Below are 8913 nucleotides of genomic sequence, written 5' to 3' on the forward strand. Positions count from 1 at the left end.
TTGGAATTTCATACATCGTTCTTTTATTTAATAGGCGTATAAAATAATACTTATAATATGAGAGTGATAGTGAATAATATTTGTTAAATTGTTTTAAAGTATTTTGTTGCGTTGTATTTTTTAATGAAATGAAAGCAAAATTAATAATTAACAGTTTCTTTTTTTTAAATCCCGAAATGATTTTTATGCAAGGAAACCTATCCATCTTTGTTCTTTTTTTAGTATACTTTTTTTTCACGCAACAGCGTGAAAAGAGGTTTCAGTGTATATTATAAATATGTGTTGTGAACTAGGAGTTCTGTAGGAACCCGTTACAAGTCTAACTACTGCACTTCCTCGACTTTGGCCATGGTTAAATAAATCAGTTTCCTTTCTTCCTCAGGTGCTTCGCTCGAGCTGGCGCAAGAGTCCACGCGCCCCTTCCCCAGCGGCGCGCCCCCGTGCGCCACGACGCGCGAGGGGCGCGCGCCTTGCCGCTGCCGGCTCGAGGTGTGCGTGGGCTGGTACCCCTGCGGCCTGAAGTACTGCAAGGGGCGCGGGCCGCCCGCCGCCGCGTCATACCGCTGCGGGATCAACACGTGCCGGCGCTGTCAACTGTTCGACTACTACGTCCACCGGAAGCACCACTGCCTGTGGGACGAATGACCCCCGAGCGGGCCGACAAGTCTTCCCAGTGCGCGATCACGAACTTTGACACTTTTTACAGTTTTCTACGAACCTCTTTTCTATCTCGAAATCTTTCGATACTATGTATTGTGTTTGCATTTTGCTACAAAAATAAAGCTTACAAATTAATGTCGGTTTTTCGCAATAGGGAAATCGAAAATGTATTTTTTGCTTTAAATCAATCAACGATATTTTGGGTATGTTCAAATCTTTGGAGACGATTTTCAGATTTTTTCGGACAGATATTAAGCTGTTGAAGAGAATATTAAAGTCTAGGCATTTACAGAGCTTATAATATGTCATCGGTACTTGGCAGAGCGGTAAATGTTGCACATTTTACAAAGTAATCACTTAACCCAACCGATAATCATCATAAGCAAGTACATAGTCTTTCATATCCTCAACAGCTTCACCTTTGTTAAAGAAATATCTTATATTTTAATTAATTAAATATTTGTTTTTGAAATTACCCGTTTATATGACTAAATTATTAATGTAAATTATATAATGTTTTAATATATTACCATTATAGCAGTGACAGTACAAACAATTTTTTGATTGTATTCAGATTGTCCATATAATTATTGTACCTACATTGCCTGCGCCCTTGACCTGTTTTATAAAATATCGGAAATTAATACTTTGTTGTGTGATATTATTGTCAACTAGCATTTTTAGTTTCTAATATATTTTTGATCGTATTTAGATACCAAGTACATTTTTTTTTTAAATATGTGTCAGAGAAAAACCTCATTAATTTAATAATAATCTTCCTATTGCGAGTTTACTAACTATTGTATACCATCTGCGTTTCTTCTTCCATTGATTATTTATTATATTTGTTGATTGTCTATGATGTTAAATCGATTTGACAACGATACTTGATGATAATCTTTTGTAGGTAACATATAATTATTTGCTTTATACATAGAAAAAGTTCATAATATATAGATAGATTTTTTCGCAGTACCTAATTTGCGAACATTTTTTATAACGGGTAACGAATTTTCAAAACTCTTAACTATTCAGGGCTAGGTACCTGTTTTGCATTTGACTAGAAGTCTCGAATTTCCATTGATACTAAATGACACTAATTTAAACAAGAAACTGCCTTTCAAATTACGGAATGGTTTTCTTGGTACTAACTCTTTGCGGATTTATGAATGTATTTATATTGACAGATGCGTTGTTTTAAAAAAATACAATTATATTTTTAGATTTTTCCACTTATAGCAGTGTGTATGAAAAAAACGATTTTTTTGCTTTTAAGCTGACTGACAAGTGTCAACTTGTTCAAACTTGATACTGAGTATCTCAACGGATCAGGCCATCGGACTTATTACTTCAAATGTATGAAGCATCAACCGTTGCTGCCATAAAAATATTCTCAACATATTTATGATCGGTAGATTTAGACTGCAGTTTTACCCATATGGGAAACAATCCTTTTTATTTTTGTTTTACTCAAGTTATGTAAAGTTGTTTACACGAATGCTAAATGTTTACTTTCTCATGTTCTTATTTCGGGGTATTTTCTCCAAGTGCGCCATGTTGTCTCCCGTTTATAGCAATTTTATAGATAAGTTTCTGAAAATGTTTGCCGTGGGAATAACATAAACCAGTGCGTATTTTCCTGTTTTCTCTAATTCCGTTTTACGATTTACAGTTTTCTTCGCATCTTGTAAGTCCCTAAACGTTTTGCTTAACTAAGAATTAAAGATTAAGTGTCCCACTTCTATCTAGGTGAGTCTGAAGAAATGCCGGAGATTTAGTTAAACGATTTAGTTGAACCGTACGTGAAGTAAAACAATTAACCCGTAATGGACGATTACAGAATTTACTCGCACGTAAAACGTCTTAATCTTATGTAGCACTTGAATGTATTATTTTTATATGCGAACATTCGTAGGTATTTCCATCTACAACACTGATAAAAATAATGTTCTTCTTCCACTTGTTTTAGGCCTTATACTCTTTGCTTCAAGTTTCCTCTTGAGAGGTGAACTGGCAGCTTTCCTTTAACATTTTTGGAGGTCATCCTTGAAGTTTGCTACATTTAGGTAAATTGAACGCAGTTATGCTAAAAGCAGCCAGTCATAGAAAAGTGAAAGTGAGATAATAGCAGTTTTGTGAAAAGAGTTAATAATCAAATCTACATAACAGTTGGAATGTTTTTGACTGACAATGATAAATAATTAATGAATCAGTTTTTTTTTAAATATTTCAAACGATTTTCTCATTAGGTATTTGACCAGTTTCAGTAGTGGTTTAAAAGTACTGTAAGATTTTTCTAAAGCTGTGGGTGTTTTCTGCAAATTGAGAAATGCCATTTTTGGGATAAACACTATTTTTAGAAGGTGATTATCACAGTTTTTTGTACGAAAATCACTTTGCTAAAAACATTAACAGAACATAGAATTGACCTTACAGCACCCGATAACACCCCAATATCTCATTTTTTCAAAGATGTGGGCTGGCTGCTTTCTGCATAACTACGCTCAACTGTCCCTCGCTGTTCTTACGGCTCTTGATTATTTCGTTCTGGTCACATGTTAATTCCAGAACCTTATTTTCTATCGTCCCTATCTTACAATATTCGCATATCCGTCAGATCTCTGTGTTTCGTATTCTGTCACGAAGGGTTTTGGCAGCAATTTTTGAGTATCTTAATTTCACTGGTTCAAACGAGGCTTTTGGTTCTGACAGTGTTGGCTTTGGATGACACTACTGATCATTATCACAAATTCTTTCTTTGTTTTAGATAGTCATTGTTTTTATAATATTATATTGTATAACCTGTTAATATCAACTAATTAAGAAATTTACTAATTTCACTTTATTAATGTTTTTTTTTATCAAATCGTTTTGTTACATCAATAAAAAATTATTTGAATTATTAATTGATAATATTTTGTTAAATTATTCCAACGGCGAAACAAGTCACATTAATAATGTTATATGTAATTTAGATTTAAGGTTAACAGTTCTATCATTTTGTGTTTATGCAAATAAATTAATCGTATTTTCATAAATCTTAAAGTATGATTTTTTTTAAACTTTATTGTTTGAAGTCTAGTACACCATAATTTCGATACCTTTTAAATAAGTTATAATTGTTTTTTCGATAGTTTTTCATACATTTTGAATGTTCATCATGTGATAATTTAGGTAACTGTCGCCGACAATATTGCAAAACGTTCAAATTGCAGGATATTACAATATGACCTAAAATAAACATTGTTGTATGTTTTTTCCAAAATGTGTTTTACTTTTATTTCATTATTTAAAAAAAAAGGGAATAATTGAGTTCTTATTATTTACTCAAGTATTTAAATTTTCAGACCATTTCCAAAAAGTCGTAAATAACTTGTGCTGGAAAAATTGAAATCGAATGTGGTATTTTGATTTGAACCTCGGACCCTTGGCCCGTGAGTACACAATACTACCACGGGACCACAACCCGGTTTTAAGCTTGTGTGCCATAGTTTATAAATATAAGTTTATAGATTCATTTATAATTTTTTATTTACATTCTTTCTTACAAACCTTCTAAAGTGTCCTTAGATTATTGATTGTCAATATTTTGTTTTAAATGTATCTATCAAAAAATAAAACGATACTTATTTTATCGGTCTTAGAAAATAATATACTTTTGTGAAATAACTGCTTTTGAAATTATTTAAGGACGAAATTTTACTATTAAAGTAAAGTAAGCCGTTGAATCAAAGTAATTTGTACGTATTTATAGGTACATATAAATATGTATTCATTGTAAATAAATATGCGATTTTAATAAAAAGCCATTAATTTGTACAAAACTACTCTTATGTCTTTTACTTTTCCTGATAAAATAACTGATATTTTTTATTTCACGCTGTAGGGGTGATAATTATTAGCATGCTGTCCCATACAATAAATATTAGTTTTTCCAGGAGAGACAAATTACTGATTTGTATACTTAAAAAATCTGGTATTTTTTAATGAGCTTGAATCAAATTTGCTTTCTAAAATGTGTTATTTTCATGTGTTCTTAATACTGTAATATTTTTTTCTTGGTTTTTTATTTTTTAATGCTCAAAATGGAGATATATCTGTTTACCTCTAAATATTTTTATGGTTCAACATTAAGTGTCGTGTAAATCCGAAGGATTTTTTATCCATGATAGAAAAAAACTCCTTTTTATAATTAGTTAAACGTAAGTATTAATAATAACTCAATTGCAGCATATTTGGAGTTCCCTTAGTTTACCTCTCGCATACAGATATAATACGATACGATCATAATTCATATCTTATAAATTATGGTTCTAATAAATTAGTTCAACAAAACCTGGCATTTTAAATTATACATTTAGGTGTAATTTTCAAATAGGTATAATAAAGTATTTTAACAAGAATAGCGTGACTATCCCCAAAACTAAGACACAATACTTTTTGAACACAATAAGCTATGTCTCGGTATTTTTAATGTACAACTTGTATTTAAATATTAAAATTACAATGAAATTCCATAAAAAATTGACAGCAATTGTAATAAAACTTGTCTAAAATAGTAAAAATAAAAAATATTAATTAACTTTAGTGGTGTTAAAAGACGACGTATCTCCTGTCTTAAAAATTCCATTGTAGTTCCGAACCCTTATTTAGAGCGGCCGCGGACAAAACAAAAATTTCTACGTAGATAGTCAACCTCTACCGTGGAGTGGCACCATAAGAAGAGGAAAACGTCCTTAAAAAAATTCACAGGTCCAGGAAAAAAAATGATTTACATCAATAAATATGGTATGTTGTAAAATATGTATTATAATATTCAAAACCATACATGTATAATATACAAAACAGAGCAAAGAATTTATTTATAATACTTTCCATTGTAAATCCTTACTTTAATGTAACATAAACATAATTATGTATATAAATACTATATTCGAATGGCGTAGGTGAGTGTAACAGTGTGACATTACTTTGGGTACCTGGACACTCAAACATCGACGGTAACGAAGCAGCTGATGAATCGGCAAAGCTAGGAGCTGCGACAGCCCCAATAGCCCCTGAACCCTACTGTGGGTTGCCTAAATGTGCTCCTCGTAACGATCTTAGATCATAAGCCAGGAGTCAGAGCGTGATGTTTCGTCAAAAAGTACCTGGTCAGCACCATGCGAAGAAACTGATAAAAGGGTACTCGCAAAGGTTTGCCTTCGACCTAATAAAGCTCAACCAAAATTATGCTAGGGTTATCACTAGAGCCCTGACAGAGGGCACTGCAGATTGAACAAACACCTTTCTCGAATAAATCTTTCTGAAACTTCTAGATGCGAGTTCTGCAGCGCAGATGAGGAAACACCTGTATACATTTTATGTGAATGTGATGCTATACTTCATAAAAGAAGCATCATCCTCGGGGACCACTCGTTAAACCTGAAGATGTTAAAGAGCTCGCCCCCTACCTAATAGCCCAACACTTTACTGATCTGAGCTTGTAGGGGGAGATTTAGCAAAATGAAAACTCTCGCCTTCCACACAGTAACCAGGCTATTTATAGACCCGAGTTTAGAGAGCGAGAACACGGGGATACATGGAGACCCGTCACAATAGGTCTTCAGAGTTCGTAGTGACATCAGGAGCTTAAAGAATAGCACAAACCCCCACCTCTATGAATAAGAATATACATATAATCTTATACATTATGTATTATTATATTAAAGGTGGATTTTTTAAAATTGGCTCTAGTATTGTAGAACAGAGCCATAGCTTTAAATATCCCGAATAAAATAAAAATAATATTGTAAGGAATCACGACGGGCTTTTTTGAATAGTGTTTATAAAAAAAATATGAATAAAATAAAAATAAACTTGGCAAAATTCAGAATAGAACATATTTATTTATTTATTTATTTTATTTATTTATTCATATTTTTCGCTTACAAACTATAATTAATAATAAAAATAATGTGACCTCACTGGGGTTTCCCGTGCCGAGGACACTTAACAATTTAGTTTTTAAATTACATTTGAGAATAAACAAAAAAATATAATATATTTGTAAAAGATGCCTAAAACGAATGGAACCCATATTATGGTATTTTATTTTGCATGTCCCTTCTCGTCGTGAAACTTAAACACTGCATGGAAACACATTAAACTTTATTGAGGGAAAATTTTCATTGGACGAATTAAATTTTAAGGCTAAATATATTTTATAGTGCTGCGTGTTGTTCAAATGGTGATATGGGATTGTTATTTATGTTATAATTTTAGTTCTGTTTTTTAAATTTGTGTAATTGCAGTTTCTATTATATTGTATTCCAACTCAACACTGGGCATTTGGTCTTGGTAAGTTACTTTTTATACATATACTGTTGTAATTAATAAAAAATAAAATAAATAGTATTTAGACTACTGATTCCTAAAAAAGCGATTACTCCATATTTTATCATTAAATTAAATATAAAAAAAGATATTTATTTTATTTAACAGAACTAGATATTATGATCAATTTCTTAAAATTGATTAATTTATTATCTTAACAGTAGTCTGAAAAAAAGTATGGAAATCATACAATTTAGTCATTTTAAAACGCCAAATAAAAAATTAAGTAAGCATGCGTTAGATAAACACTATCATCTTTAAAGATATTTCTGTTGAAAAATATACTTAAAAGTTTTAAATAACTAAAACATGGTTAATTTTCGACATGCAGATTACGGCTCTTAAAATTTTGACCAAATTTTGATACATTGATTCTTATATATGTTAAGACTGGTGACATTTCTTAAATAATTTTAGGATGATAAATTGAACAAAAGAACTGCAGCGGCATTTAAAAAAAAAAGAAATACAAACATTTTAAGTAGGCACATAAAAGTTGTAGTATTTCAATAAGTTCTACATGAAATTATGCCATCAATAATCGTTTAAAATAAAAAAAACATTTAAAACATTACAGTTGGTATACCTTTTTACCTCATAATGTATTTTTTAATTTTTTAAGAAGAATGTTTTGGTTTTATGTTTTTACTTTCTACGGTACGTTTTTTGGCTAATATTCATGCTCATATCGGCCGTCAAATGGCGTTCACATAGAATTGAGAATAGTGCAGAAACCGCATACGCGCATCAAACAGAAGGCGATTAAACTACTCATAAATGAGTAGGTTTACGTTTTAAGCCATTAGTTTCTTTGTAGACGTCGCTCAGTACGCAACTCCTGATTTGAATTCAACTATGCCGTGTTGTGTCCTTTTAAAGCGTAGAAAACTGCTTGGATCTTAAAGAAACAGGATGCAATTACATTTCATGTGTAATTAGCAAATTAATGTGTATGTAACAAATGAATTACTTAAAAAATGAATTATTTTTCCATCTGTCAGATTGTCGAAGAAACAAAATGAACATTTCGTTAGTGTTGCCAGAGTAGAATTTTTTTTTACCCTTATTTGCTCATCTAATGAGAGAACTAATGAAAATTGGATCTCGGATTAAACAACTGTTTCGGACATTTGACCGACATTATCTTTAAAACATCAAATATTAATTAACATGATATAAAAATATCCGTTTTGTGTCAAATAAAATTTGTTTTATATTTTAAGTTTAAAATTCATTAATTAAATTACTCTTATTAAATGACCCTTTACTTATCTACTCTGTTGTGTCAATCAATATTTCCGCGTGCACGATAAAATTTTAGAGAAATTAACAGATTCCTTTTTTACCTTACATTTGTGTTGTAATTATATTTTTTTCCCATCGTGCAACATTACACGGCGGCATCACGAAAGCGCGCGGCGAAAGTGAGGCATAGTGGGGGAATTATTGGACACAGTCCGATGTATTCAAATATGATTCTACGCTCCTTCTGGACTATTCTTAATTTTTATGGGCGTTCACATTTAAAAAAAAAAACATACCGTTGAAATGATGAACAAATTTTACTTTAATACCAAGTTTTTATATGAAAATCAATGCACCAAAGTTTGGTCAAAATGTTCATCTGCCTGTCTAAAAGAAATTACATTTTAATAATATAAAACAAGTATATATTTAAACGCCTTAAAAACATATTATTTTTATCTAATGCATGTTTAGATAATTTTTTTAACTGCGCGATTTGAAAAAAAAAACAAAGTTTTAAAAAGACTAAAATGATTTCCTTACCTTTTATCAGATTACAACTTTTGTAATGCTGCTACTAGCTATGTTCAGTTTCTGATTCGATTTCTGAATGGATAAATTAAAATTATGAAA

General features: G+C 31.2%; 1 pseudogene across 1 annotated transcript; it reads left to right on the forward strand.

Annotated features, from left to right (window-relative positions):
* The first annotated feature begins 365 nt into the window (after positions 1 to 365).
* LOC148280413 (out at first protein pseudogene) lies at positions 366 to 4487 on the forward strand (annotated as a pseudogene). Its single transcript, XR_015822614.1, has one exon. The product of XR_015822614.1 is annotated as an out at first protein pseudogene (transcript).
* The last annotated feature ends 4426 nt before the right edge of the window (positions 4488 to 8913 follow it).

This window comes from Micrasema longulum, unplaced genomic scaffold (assembly GCF_059751315.1).
Source record: "Micrasema longulum isolate JH-2025_06_02 unplaced genomic scaffold, ASM5975131v1 h1tg000581l, whole genome shotgun sequence".
Taxonomy (NCBI): Eukaryota; Metazoa; Arthropoda; class Insecta; order Trichoptera; family Brachycentridae; genus Micrasema; species Micrasema longulum.